This window comes from Danio rerio, chromosome 3 (genome assembly GCF_052040795.2).
Source record: "Danio rerio strain M-AB ecotype USA chromosome 3, GRCz13ab, whole genome shotgun sequence".
Taxonomy (NCBI): domain Eukaryota; kingdom Metazoa; phylum Chordata; class Actinopteri; order Cypriniformes; family Danionidae; genus Danio; species Danio rerio.
Window position 1 is genome coordinate 25,182,101 of NC_141023.1, and position 14,541 is coordinate 25,196,641.

At 35.2% G+C, this 14,541-nt stretch overlaps 2 protein-coding genes and 1 long non-coding RNA gene across 10 annotated transcripts in view; 2 read left to right on the plus strand and 1 right to left on the minus strand.

The window, feature by feature from the left end:
* pik3r6b (phosphoinositide-3-kinase regulatory subunit 6b) overlaps positions 1-14,541 on the plus strand; it is a 146,697-nt gene that overhangs the window by 39,088 nt on the left and 93,068 nt on the right. The window lies entirely within an intron of this gene.
* Positions 1-14,541, minus strand: part of ntn1b (netrin 1b) — a 105,254-nt gene that overhangs the window by 30,884 nt on the left and 59,829 nt on the right.
* LOC147845628 (uncharacterized) lies at positions 6,004-13,608 on the plus strand. Its single transcript, XR_015480795.1, has 5 exons — positions 6,004-6,056; positions 6,792-6,825; positions 7,236-7,282; positions 12,594-12,659; positions 13,401-13,608. It is a non-coding gene; the product is annotated as an uncharacterized LOC147845628 (long non-coding RNA).

The following is a 14,541-nucleotide window of genomic DNA, read 5'->3' on the forward strand; positions in this document are numbered from 1 at the left end:
TTGCTGCTTTTCCTCACTGTCTATAAAAATAGTATTGTACATTGTTAATTTGTGCTGAAAATTTTTGAGTTCCCATGCGAAGTCTTGCATCTTTCTATAAACAGCAGGTGTTGAGTATGGCACATCAAATACTAGGAGGGGCACACACCCCTTAAACAAATATTTTGAGTAGATACCCCTTGGGCGACGTCTAAGGACAATAAGATGTTCCACAAATTGTTATAAATTTACTTTTGTGCCTGAAGCTATTCGGTTTTGTACTAAATGTAGTTAATCAATAGGGTTGGGTCGATGGCCGAAAGACATCACGATGCTGAGCTAGCATCACGATCCTCAGCTCCCGTCGCTGCAGCAACCCGCTCGCAAAAAATACATACTAAGGCTCCATTTACACTAATATGTCTTAGTTTTAAAATTAAACTAATGAAAATGATCCATGTCCACACTAGTGTTTCATCTAGCATTTCTAAAAAGCCCTTCTTCCACACTATACCACTGAAAATGCACATCACGCGACCATACACACACACACACAAACACACTCTGTCATGCACTCTAGCATGCACACACATCTGAGTTCTAGGCAGTCATCGGGTGCTTTGAGCTCAAAACCCAGAGAGCAGTGCATGTCGAACAGTTTATCAAGGATGTACTGCTGGATTGCATCTCACTATAGTTGTTAAACATGGTATTTAATTCATCTTGTCTCTATCTAACGACTCTTCAGTCTTTTGAATCTATCAGGTAATGGGTCACAGCGTCAGTACACTGCTTCAATCTTTCACTTTCATGCCTGTACTTAGTAATTTTAGTGAAAGCCTCAGAACTTATCCATCACATGTTTTACGCAGCGGATGCCCTTCCAGCTGCAACCCATCTTTAGGAAACATCTATACACACTCATTCACACTCATATACTATGACCAATTTAGCCTACCCAATTGACTTGTACCACATGTCTATGGACTTGCGGGGAAAACCAGAGCACCCGGAGGAAACTCACGCAAACACAGGGAGAACATGCAAACTCCACACAGAAACGCCAACTGAACCAGTCGAGACTCGCACCAGCGACCTTCTTGCTGTGAGGCGACGACACTACCTACTGCGCAACTGTGTCACCCTCAATGGATTATTATTTATTATTATTAGTTAGTATTATATTTATAAATAAATTTTTAATGTTATTGATTTTTTTTCTAGCTTTTTTGTTTGTGTACTTGATGTTAAGTGTTGGTGTTTATTGTGTTAGGTGTGTCATTCTTGTTATATGTAAAGCACCACCATGTTAGAATGAATTGCCCCAAGGGGATTAAAAAACTAAACAAGTCAAGGGAGAGTACTGTAAATAATGACAGGATACTCAATTTTGGGTGAACTGTCACTTTAATTATTATTATTTTGTTTAAAATATTCCTTTACTACAGATATCAGCTTTGTTTGACTGATGGCATGAAGAAATTGAGGTGTCTAGTTTTAACAGCTTTCTCTCTCTTCCTCATTTTAAGTGTTCTCATCTTAGATTTACCCCAACAGGGGGACTGAGGCTTGTTAAAAAGTGCACTTGGCAAAACATGTGATGTCGCAAAATATATATATCAGGCTATTAAAACAAAAGCACGTTATATCACTAAAAATATATGAGAAACTGAATATTTTCCACTCACTAACCCGGTGCTCACTTTCCCTCTCCAGGTTTAACAGCACATTTGTTACTGTACGTACCCCAAGAAAGGAGGCAAAATTGAGTTTCTTGGGGTTTCATTTGTCTGCGCGAATTGCCAAGCAAATCTGAACGGCCACAATTGCTTTTGTCAGCCAGCCAGATAGATCTTTATTTCCATGTCATCAGTTACAGCACAATAGGAGCGCTGCGCATTTATAACTGCGCATTGTATTGCACATCTTATCGAGAAATGCCAGCCACTGTGTGCATCTGTCTTTAATGGCCACAAAGACCGGCTGCTGCCTTGTTGATACTGCCAATAAACATATCACCCATCATGCCCCTGAAGCAGATTTATGAGTTAAAAAGGCCGTCGGCGAGGTTTCAGAGCAGACGAGGTCATGTCAGCCAGGGCTTTATGGTCTGTTTGACTTAGCGGAGGGCAATCAGCAAAATGTCCATCCAAGAAATAATGGAACAGGGGACCGATACGGAAATTAAATGGGCCGGGGCCATGAAACCATGAATAATAATAATAGGTGTTTATGCAGAGTTTCTTTGGAGCATTATTATTGATGTCTTTGTGGGTGGTAATCATGTTGGACGACCTCATTTGGCACATGAGTAATTTGTGAAAAGAGCTGCATAATAGTTGATTTCTTTGTGCTTTTCTAGCAGCGTTTTTGGGTCGTTCTGTTATTTATCTGTAGGTCAAACTAATTTTTTAAGAGATGTGCTGAAATTCATGCATTGTTTTCAGACTCATTTGTTTGAGAATGGTTTCATTATTTATTATTGTGGCTGACTAAATGTGTCTTTTACTATATATATAAAATGAATTGTTCAATTAATAGCAGATGATGTACAATTAACCTTCATGAACTTTTCAATATTTTTTAATCATTTCCAAGAAATAGGAAACTATTCTTAAATTCCAAAGATTTACAAGAATGTTCCTAGGTAATTGTCAAAAGTGGTTTAACTTTTATTAAAAACGTTATTGACTTGTTCAAGTTTCCGGCTTCCCCCACAGTCCAAAGACATGCGGCACAGGTAAATTGGGTAAGCTAAATTGTCCATAGTGTATGTGTGTGTGTGTGTGTGTGTGTGTGTGTGTGTGTGTGTGTGTGTGTGTGTGTGTGTGTGTTCTTGTTTTTATATCCCGGTGGGGACTTAAACCTGACTGCACACAGCCTCATGGGGACTCATGTCACCGTGGGGACCTAAATTGAGGTCCCCACGGGCAAAGCCTCACTAGCCCCTCCCAAATAGTGTTAGGACACACCCCATGCATTTTCTCTAATGTCCTCTTGGGGATCATTTTCAAGAGAATATTCTGTGTGACTGTGTATCTATGCGCCCCTGGGGGTCACACAGAATATTGCAGTCCCCACCACGTCATTGTTCTGGAAAAGTGTGTCACTTTGTCTCCACTCTATAGCGCCCCCTTACTTGTCTTCAATTATTACATTAACTGTTGATTGACCAGCATAAAAACTATTTAATACATTACATTACAAGGCATCAACTGATTAGAATATATTAGATATGTTAAAAAATTATGCTCTTTATGCAATTTATTGTAGATCTAACAACAGATTCCAAATATCCATTATGTGTTCAGGATATAAATATCCATTATTGATAAATAAATCAAAAGGAGCATAGCCAGTATTTCACTCTTGTATTAATACATTACCAGTTAAGGTTAAAATATTTTAGTGTGGTTTATTGTAATACTCAGTTCATATGCAATGGTATTACTGTATGCATCTATATTTAAAAAACTAAAGTTTGGCTTTGCCTAGATTAGCCTACATTTTATTAAAATAAACACAGGGTTTATTTCTTCCTTCAGACTTTAATGAGAAAATCACTATTGACTGTAAATGAGAACACAGAGAACAGACTTGTGTCCTTATGGAGACCTATAGCCAGGTTAGCTTGGAAGAATGAATGATGCGAGAACACAGAACATAAACAAAATATACCTGGCCCGGCTGAACCATGTTACTAATAAACATGGGTCAAAAAATTAAGTTTTGACCTACTGTTAGGTTGAATTGGTCGGCTACAGTAGGCTACATCTGTCTTTGTGAAGTTTAAGCATGTGAACAATGTGAAATAAATAGATCTGAATAAAGTTTAAAAACCTGTTCCAGCATCAAGACAGGGCTGCTATAGGGAATGAGCAAGTATAGGGGCAATGGCTGATTCAAGCATGCTATAGTGTCTGCGTTACACAAGGAGCAGCAAAAAGTCCAAAGTGCAGGACCGGTCATCACAGTACACAAGTTTTAGCTTAGTCCTTTTAGCAGAGCTGTTAATGGATATAGCATCTGCTTCAAGAGGGCCAGTACTTCTTACATCAGGTGCCTGGACATGATGGGCTCCTGCCATAAACAGAGCAGCACATTGACTTCTGTGATTCCAAATGTTAAATGTCTACAGGGACCAAATCGTTATGGTTTTTTACCCTCACAAGGGTTACATAAATCCTGGAAATAATGAACAATGTCTCTTTATCACAATAGTCTATGGGAATTTACATGTACAGTAGATTTACATACATAAAACATTTTATTTCTAAGTTAAGGATTTCTGTATATTCTTTCAAGAATTATGGGAGTATTAAATTATGGAAGACACTTTTATGCCATCCTAAAGGTGGATCTAGCTTAAGAGAAGGCAGTAGCAACAGAAGTGCTGACATGGTTTCAGACCTTGTCTAGAACATTACAACTAAGTGTGAAAAGAGAGATAGTTTGCTTTTATTTTAAGGATGCCGTTAATGAGCTTCAAAATTAATACAGACTGTTTCTCAGGACATCAAGGAGAACAACAGCTCTGAATCACTTTCTGTTCTGTTTTACACCTTTCATTTCAATCACTTCTAAGTATCTAAGTAAACTGTGCATTTAAATAACACATTAATAACAGTAAACAACTTCAGTTACTTCTGGTGTTATGTTGAAATAATTTGAAACTAGCAGGAAGAATCAGGTTCATGGACCTACAGTATGAGGCCATCTTTAGATGTCAGCTCTCTCCCTCCACACAGTAAAGTGTAGATAGGATACAAGGCCGGCTGGAACTGCAAATACACATCAATGCAGAAGCATTTTTTATGACACTGTATAACAATAATTTATATTTTTACAGTACTGTGACGGTTAGGGTGGTTGTAGACATTAATGAAATACTATTTATTGGGTAATTTAATAGATAATATAAATCATATTCGTTAACTTCCGGCCACAAACGTATCTGATCCAGCAACAACCCCTCCACACTCTTGCTTCACTCGCTCTGCTGCTAGACTCTCTTTAAGAGCAGTGTAGGTGCTGTGAGGCTCTCTGGAGCTACCATCACGTAAGCTATTATACCTGCTCAGGAATATTCCCACAAACCATTTCATTTTGCCACACTTTCCATTAGATAGGCCTGTGATGTGCTGGTATCAGTAGTTGAAGATGAACAAACCATTTTAAGGGCCTTGCATGTATTTAGGCCTGTTTGCCTTAAAGAATACCATAAAGATGTAGTTAGATGGTATTACATGCTCATATTAAATTGACTGGACATATTAAAGAGTTTTGATAATGATGTTCAGATAAGTTGCAATAAACAGTAGTTTATTCCCTTTTAATAATAAAGTAATGGATGTATGTAGGTGTGCATGGTCAATGCATCACATCTAATACATTTATGTGGTCCAAAATGTTAAATTACCAAATGTTGGTATTATAATAAAACATAATGGACACATAATGGCAGTTTATTCCGCTATCGCGACCCCAATCAGGGACTAAACATGAATAAATGAATGGAAACATAATAAAACACATGTTGTATTATTTACACCCTGACAGCAGGATTGAATGCCTTTATTTATTACAAGTGTTTGTAATAGTTAAAGATTTTTTTTTTGTGAATTCTTTAAAAGTTCTAAATGGGATCCATTTATTTATGTTGTCAGAATACAGCATTTAATAATAAGGGGGTTCTTTGTATCTTAATTATAGCCTAACTTTTTTTCGTTAAGCTATTAAAATTCCCTTTAACCATTATGCATTTATTTAGTTAGAGCAAATATGTTCGGGTAATAAGCTGAATAATTTCGAGTAAAAGTTCGACTGACACATTAGAGCTGTCAGTGCTGCATTGCTGCTGAAGGCCATCCGCTGTATATGCATGCGCCAGACTGTGGTTCAGTCGGCGACCCGCGCTAAAGCAGCGCGGGAGTGTGACATTACACGTGACCGGAGATTTTGCGTCCCCACCGCGACCATCCCCTCCCCCCCACACACACACCTGCGACACAGCAGGACAGGGTCAGAGAGGATGCTGTGAGTAAAGGCGAGAAGACGTCAACATGTCTGAAGGACAGGTAAGTTTATGATTTGTACGATCACTTCAATATATTCGAATGTTTATGTTTATGTATTGTTTGCAACTATATTATATCATAAAAATCGCGTTATTTTATGTCTCAAGCGCTTTTGATAATCGGCATAATCTCGAAGCTGCTTTGCAGAAAGTACAGATTAATGTATCAAACTGACAATAATATTAGTTAGGGTAACTTTAACTGTAACGTTAAAGTTTGATTCTTACGATCGCGTTTTAAGCCAAACGTTGGAATTGCTAAGAGATTTTGCAATTTAACTGTACATTAAACGTTTACTGTATTTGCGTACATTTACGTATAATCTTCGTTTACTTTTGAAATATTGTTTGAATTCATGGTCTTGCCAGGCTGCATATTTTTACCAAGATGTTTTGATCATTGTTGTTATTGTTAACGTTAGCGGCCTGCACGTGCAGCAGGCCTATGGCCAGGCAAAATCTATTTACTTTATCCACAAAAATAGGAATGTTGTTCTTCAGTAATGCAAGAGACAATTTAAATTAATTCAGTACAATATTTCTAGTTTTATAAGGGAGTTTTATAGATTAAAAAAATGCTAATTTTCAGTCAAATGTCATGAATATGTCTAGTCTTATTTCACAGTGTTGAATATTTAATTATTGTCAAATTATACTACAGTATTGCAGTTGTAATGACAGTATAAGGTAATGTTAGAGCATGATGTTTGACTGATTATCACACTTGTGCTTGCAGGGCGATAAAAGTGACAGATACTCTGGATGCACAGGTAACGTTAAGATCATGAATTGTCCTGTTAGCTAGTACTCAAAATAATCCTTACATATGAGTCATACTCCACTTTTTGAGCCAGACTAACCTGAGTTTAACTTTGTTAGAGCACAACCTTTAAATAAAAGAAATATCCAGCATAATCGTGCATTATTTTAATGGTTAACTAAACATAGACATTATTTTTTAAGTGTTCTGTGTGTTGTTGATAAGGCTTTTGCTAAGTCTTCTGGATTTGTTATCCTATAGTGATATTTATTTTAAGGGTTTTAGAACTGTAACTAGTACAAGGAAACAAACCAAAAATGTATTGAAGTTTTACTGAAAGGAATGTTTTACTTTAGTATGAACAGCCATATTGGCATTGTTCATTGTCAACCTGAATAACATTCCTGTCATCTGTGACAGAATTTGCAGTGGATGAGGTGACAGCTTGTGCTAAAGAAGAGACAAAGGTAAGCAGCCACTAGTGATTCATAGAACTGTATGTTTCAACATCTAAACTCTCCAAAGCCATCACAAGTCATTAGCCGCATTTCTATGGAGCTAGATTTGTTTTTTTATCATTCAATCAAAAATATTTAGTTTTAAAGTAAAATTAAGTATGTTGTAATTAAAGAATTAAAGATTTCAAATAAAAAACATGTTTATTTAAAAAACTTATGTCAATGATAATAAAATATTTTGGATTGCAAAAATAAACACTTGTCCTATTATGCAGTTACCACAATTTTCATTGCATACTCATTAATTTTGCTCTCTTTTCTGCTGTCTTTTATTGCACATCTAGAATCTTTGCTTGCAGGTTGAAAGATTTTGTTTGTGAGTTGAAAAGTTTTGAACCCTTGAATGCCGGGGTTAAATTTGTGTCTTTATTACTCAAACAAACATATGAAGTTCGACCAAAACTAGGTAGAATGCAATTAAAAAATTAAAGATTTAAAATAATAAAAAAACATTTATTTAAAAAAATTCACACTGATAAAAAATAAACTATTGCCATGTTATGCGGTTACCACCAGATTAATGCATTGTGTGCTCATTTATTTTGCTTTCGGTTTTGTTTCATTTTTTGCGAATCTAAAATTTTTGCTTTTGAGTTGAAAAGTTTTGCGAGTTGAAAACTGCAGCTCAGTGGGCGGGATCTTCTGAAACACCTTATTCTATTAGTCATCTTGATTGAGGTCACAGATTGGCCACGCCCATTACATTTTCGCGAGGTTGGAATGGACTGCCGTGCCTTCTGTGACAGGAGCGAGCTATGGCGAGCAGCAGGTCTTCTTTAAGGTAGGTTAACTGAAACTGTATAATAACTTGTGTATTACCATACATATTTCCCATCTAAATATGTTACGACTGCTAGTATTAAACTCTGTCTAGTCAGATTAGCTGTATGTCCACCAATATAATCTTGATGCAGATGCGATGGAGAACACAGTTGTGCACGTCTCAGCTGTGCACATACTTTTGAACACATGTATTGTTTTATTTTTATATATATATATATATATATATATATATATATATATATATATATATATATATATATCTTATATCTCTAATATATATATATATCTTGCACATATTTCATCTAATGTTAGTCAATCGAGAGTATTCATCAATATCACTGACTAGACAGAGTTTAGGAAAATGTGGATGGTAATATACAAGTTATTATACTTACCTTGAAGAAGACCTGTTGCTCGCTCTGGTCACTAAAGGAGTCCAGTACAATCGCGTGAAAACGTTATATATATATACATGAGATGGACTGTAAACTCATTTTTAAAAGGTAGATTTAGGTCGCTGCCACGATTTTATGTTAAATTATAGCTGACAGGCATTTTTTAACATCCCTACTACTGCTGTATTATTACTTAAACCGTATACCGTATAAAAAATACGTATATGTTGGCAAATGCACTACTAAATAAATGTATCTTCTACACATATCTTCCACATAAAAATATAATTTATACAGACACATGCTATAGTGCTTTACTATACTGCAGTAAAGTGTATTATACCATTTATGTAACAGTATTTTTGTTATTAAAAGCTACAGCTGGGAAATATTTTAGCTGAATTAATAAAATAAAATAAAACATTTATATTTCTTCAATGCAAAATAAATTCCAGAAAGGGAAACAATAAATGTATAAAAAAATATATTTAAAATCACTTATAAAAAGTCAAAATCTACTATTGTCCAAATCCGACACAATTCCAGAAAATAATTCAACACACATCAGGTGGTGATTGAAGAGTTTAGTGAATAAATGTCTGGTCAGTCAGTGCAGATGTTGATGTCTAAGTAGACAATGCAGATGGAGACGCCTGTGGAATCATTGTGGATGTTGATTCGTTGATTTAAGACAGTGTAGATGTAAACGTCTGTGGAGTCAGCGCAGATGTGGACATCGGAGGAGTCAAAGCAGATGTTTTACGCCCGCTAAGACTGAGTGATCAACCTGTAAGGATAAATTGAAGAAACAGATGAGAAAATTGTTCTGATTAATGTAATATTTATAATCCACATATCTCTCGTGTCTATGTATTGTTGTTTTATAAATACATTTTTACTTTACAACTGATTTATACCATTTCCTTTAAAGACCAAATATTTGCAATAATGCCTAAACAAATTATATAGCGAAGATCACCTGCAAACTGCCCTGTTACTTTTCAAAACGACTTCAACATTGTATATTGTGTTACTAACATTTGTAAACTCTTTACTAGCATGGTTTATCACTCAGTAACTGAGCATTTTTTAAGGAAATCAGAAAGCTTATTATGAAGTGTGCACCTCTCCAACGTTAATTCTTTACTAACATAATTGTTCCTGATATATATATATATATATATATATATATATATATATATATATATATATATATATATCTCCAGTAAAATCATTAATTACTGCTTTGTAATAAACCCAAAGATGTTAGTAACACATCAGTTATAATGTTGGGTTAGTGGTAAGTCAGTTTACAAATGTAGCGTGTTGAAGTAGTGCACATTTTACAACAATGTTCCTAATTCCCTCAACTAATGCTTTGCTAGAGATAAATCATGTTAGTAAAAAGTCTACAAACATGAATGACATGCCTGTTGAAGAATGTGAGTTGTTCAGTATTTGCTGCATTAAGTAACATTACTATTTGTATAAGTTTCCGTTAACAAAAATGTAGTATTACTGAATCAATGCTGTTTATTTAGTTATGTTATCTAGTCAGTGAACAAATACATTATTGTATTTGTCCATAAACATTGGCTAATTACATCAAGCTGTTAATATAAGGAGATACAATAGAACATCACTAAGTTAACGTTAACAAAGTTTATGCTAAACAAACTCGTTCACCATCATTTTTTAACTTATGCATTAATATGTTTAGTTAACATTAACAAAGATTAATTATTGCTTAACAGATATCCTGTTCATAATTAATTCAAGTTAACTAATGTATGAACTAACATTTATATGCGAAACGAAATATACTAAATAAATATTTGTCACGTTTGTAATGAAATATACATACACTGAGTTACTACATTTTCTAACAGTGGAGAATAAATATGATGCTCCAGTTCAAAGAGACAGTAGCTTTTGTCTGGAAACTAACTGGAGATTAATGGTTGCCGAGAATGTATCCCAGTCTGTTTGCAGACCTACTGTACACCTGGCCATCATCTACAGACAAAAAGCCTGACTTTAATAATACATCAATGTATATTTTCCAAAATACACTGGCCTTGCGTTGCCCTTTACAACTGTACAGTACTGATGGCCGACAGCTAATGTTAGTTTATCGAGAGAATTCAAAAATATTACTGACTAGACAGAGTTTAATACTAGCAGTCGTAACATATTTAGATGGGAAATATGTATGGTAATACACAAGTTATTATACAGTTTCAGTTTACCTACCTTGAAGAAGACCTGCTGCTCGCCATAGCTCGCTCCTGTCACAGAAGGCACGGCAGTCCATTCCAACCGCTCGAAAATGTAATGGGCGTGGCCAACCGGTGACCTCAATCAAGATGACTAATAGAATAAGGTGTTTCAGAAGATCCCGCCCACTGAGCTGCAGTTTTCAACTCGCAAAACTTTTCAACTCAAAAGCAAAAATTTTAGATCCGCAAAAATAAAACAAAACCGAAAGCAAAATAAATGAGCACACAATGCATTAATCTGGTGGTAACCGCATAACATGGCAATAGTTTATTTTTTGCAGTGTGAATTTTTTTAAATAAATGTTTTTTTATTATTTTAAATCTTTAATTTTTTAATGGCATTCTACCTAGTTTTGGTCAAACTTCATATGTTTGTTTGAGTAATAAAGACACAAATTTAACCCCGGCATTCAAGGGTTCAAAACTTTTCAACTCACAAACAAAATCTTTCAACCTGCAAGCAAAGATTCTAGATGTGCAATAAAAGACAGCAGAAAAGAGAGCAAAATTAATGAGTATGCAATGAAAATTGTGGTAACTGCATAATAGGACAAGTGTTTATTTTTGCAATCCAAAATATTTTATTATCATTGACATAAGTTTTTTAAATAAACGTGTTTTTTATTTGAAATCTTTAATTCTTTAATTACAACATACTTAATTTTACTTTAAAACTAAATATTTTTGATTGAATAATAAAGAAACAAATCTAGCTCCATACATTTCCACTGTTGGGCTAGTGCGAGCCAGGGCTTTTATCGGGCCGGGCTGAGCCAATAGTCCGAGAGCTTGAGCAGTGAGGCTGAAATTATGTCGCGTTTCCACTGTCAGGCCAATGACTCGCAGTGCAGAATGCAAACCTATTAAATGCATTAAGTGATGTATACACATAGGCCTATGTATATTTATTCATTATATTAGTTTACTTGCTGGCCGACTGCTGGCATCGTGCATCGAGTGGTCTCGCCACTAACAGAGGGATGACCGAGCGCACCAGATTGAAACGAACCCTGGAGCGGTTCGATTGTAGTGAGAAAGCGATCCAATCCGAGCGCGGTTATATCACAGTGTTTTATGGATATGTAATAGGCTTACGGCTATATGAAGAGAGAATTATGAGTATGTCGGGAAGTTTCGCGAGTCTCCGGATGCCCGCAAACGAGTGATGATCTCTGGGTAATCTCGCGTCTCCCTCCCAGTCCTCAAATAGGCATCGTTGCGCACCCTTCTCACCCCTCCCCACCGCGTCTCTCCTCAGACACGTCGCGCACACCCTGTCAATCACCACCAAACCACCACCTCTCCTGACAGCTGAGCGGGACGCTGCAAAATAAACCCTGACACTCTGACCAATGTGAGGAGTGTTTACTCGCACGTGACTTGTTTTAGCTCTTTTGGTCCGATTAGAAACTTTGCAGTGTGAAAGTGAACCGCTCCAAGAGCAAAGAGCAACAATGTAACAATTTTAATCTCTGTTTCAGAACAACTGAATCGATTCACAGGTGTGAACGCACCCTTAAATAAAAAGGTGCTTTAAAAACTTCTGACGTTGTTATAATTGTGAATAAAATTCATTCTGTGCACTGCTTTTATGATTTGCCCTTTACTTGCTTTCATTATTTTTCTATTCTATATGTTCTATATTATATATTTTTATATCCTGAGGATGAAGTGAAAATATGTTTTGTTTCGACTGCTAATATTTTCTTAAATACATGTGTGACACATTTACTGGTAATTTACTTAGTAGGTATTCTGTGCCATTACTGAATAATGTTCTCAGTTGTACTCATATGTTTGTAGGAGGCAAGAATCATAAAAAACTGCAGCCGACTAGCAAGGACTTGCAGGAACCGCACAGAACAAAGAGTAAGCTGTTTTTTAAAATGTCTTCTGAAATAAGTTGCCCTTTCTGTTTTTCTTCTAAAGTTTATTCATGTACATGCAAGGAAGACGTCACAAACGGATTTCCTTCTAGTCATTATCCATGAATTCAATCAATACTGCCTGCTTCATACTGCGGGCACTTTTATATAGGGGCAGCAGTAATATTACATATACTGTTTAATTAAAGCCTTAAATCATGTTGTTGACTCACAAAGTTGATGCAGAATCACAAAAAAGTGCTGCATTTGCAGGTACAGTACAGTAAAAAAGTCATAATTAGTCATTTTTTAGCTACTGCTTTTGATCTGTCAAACCTTAGAATCGTATGTAAATGTGGTTTTCTTTGCAGCTGCTTAACTGATTTGAATGTAAACAAATAAAAATCAGTTTCTGAAATTATCTGATTTTTGATAGCATAACATATTCGTTAGCATATGAAAAGTGGCCTGCATGCAGAAGCTCACAAATAACTATTAACTAAAAATTTTAGACATCTTGCTGTAATTTACGAGAATAGTTAAACTTACATGGTGACTAATTGCAAGCATTTTTTTCCTTTTATTGCTGGGTGATGTAAACATGACAGATTGTCAGCCATCAACTAAATTTTAGCAAAAATGTGTATACAACTTTAAAAACAATGAGACACACTGAAGACCATGAATTAGTTTTATTTGGTCTTTAAGTCTTTTTTTCACTAATTATGTTTTAAATTTTATTCAGGATCTTCACAAAACGAGAGAAGAAGGTGGTCTTTGGAGGAGATCAAGGCCGTGGAGAAGACAATGATGGAATTCATAATGTCTGGAAAGGTTCCTGGTAAAGCCCAGTGCATGAACTGTATCGAAAGTTCCCCAGCAGCACTTCAAAATAGAAGTTGGGAGGGGGTGAAATTTTATGTAAAAAATCGCATTGATTCCCTAAAGAAAAAATTGTGAAAGGTAAGGACCTTCATCTAATTATTTTTTTCGTGTCTGCCGGAAGAAAGAAAATTTATTACTTAAAAAAATGTGAAAGGTAGGTGAAAGGGCCTTCACCACTGTTTTTTCTTCATGATTGTTGAAAGCAACAAGTTTGATTTCATTAAAGCAAAAAAATGTAAAAGGGCCTTCACCAGTTTTGTCTTTGTTAAAGGCAACATGTATGTGAATCTTGTTTAAGCAAACTCAACATGCATCTGCTTAAAGAGCAGTATACTAAAACGTTCATGTTAACATTTAAATAAATGTTTAAAACACTAAAACACTTCCGAGTTGTATTGAGTTTTTACATTCTCGTAAATTTGGCTATGTCTCCGTTAATTTTTATGCGTATCTCAGAATATCTAATAAAAAAAATGCTTGATAGAATGCCAAGATGCTCATACATTATTTAAATGCACATTAAAACAACATATGTGTACAACTGAGCAGGATAAACATTTTATTTTATTTAAAAAAAGCTAAGGCTTTTTTCTGTTTACACCCTTAGAAATGGTCTATTGTAATATAACATAGAATAAACAGAGAACGCAAGATAAAAGTAAAATTCAATAAAATATAAATGCACACAATTTTCCCTTATAAATAACTCTTTAATAGTTGTCTAAATGTAATTTGTAGTCTTACAGTGACTTATTATAAAAATATGATAATATACTGGTATGTCATATTGACACCTGGTGGTTCCTTGTGGTAAGACAAAATAGCGACGTCCCCACAAGAATAGAAAAACCTGACAAAAATTCACTTTTTTAAACTTCAGAATTCTTGATAAAAAATTATTGTTTTTATGATAAAAAAATCCCCTGGACACATATGAGTTAAAATTATGGCTTAATTGTATTTAGAAATTGCTGTCCCCATAGTTAACCTTCTAGTCACAA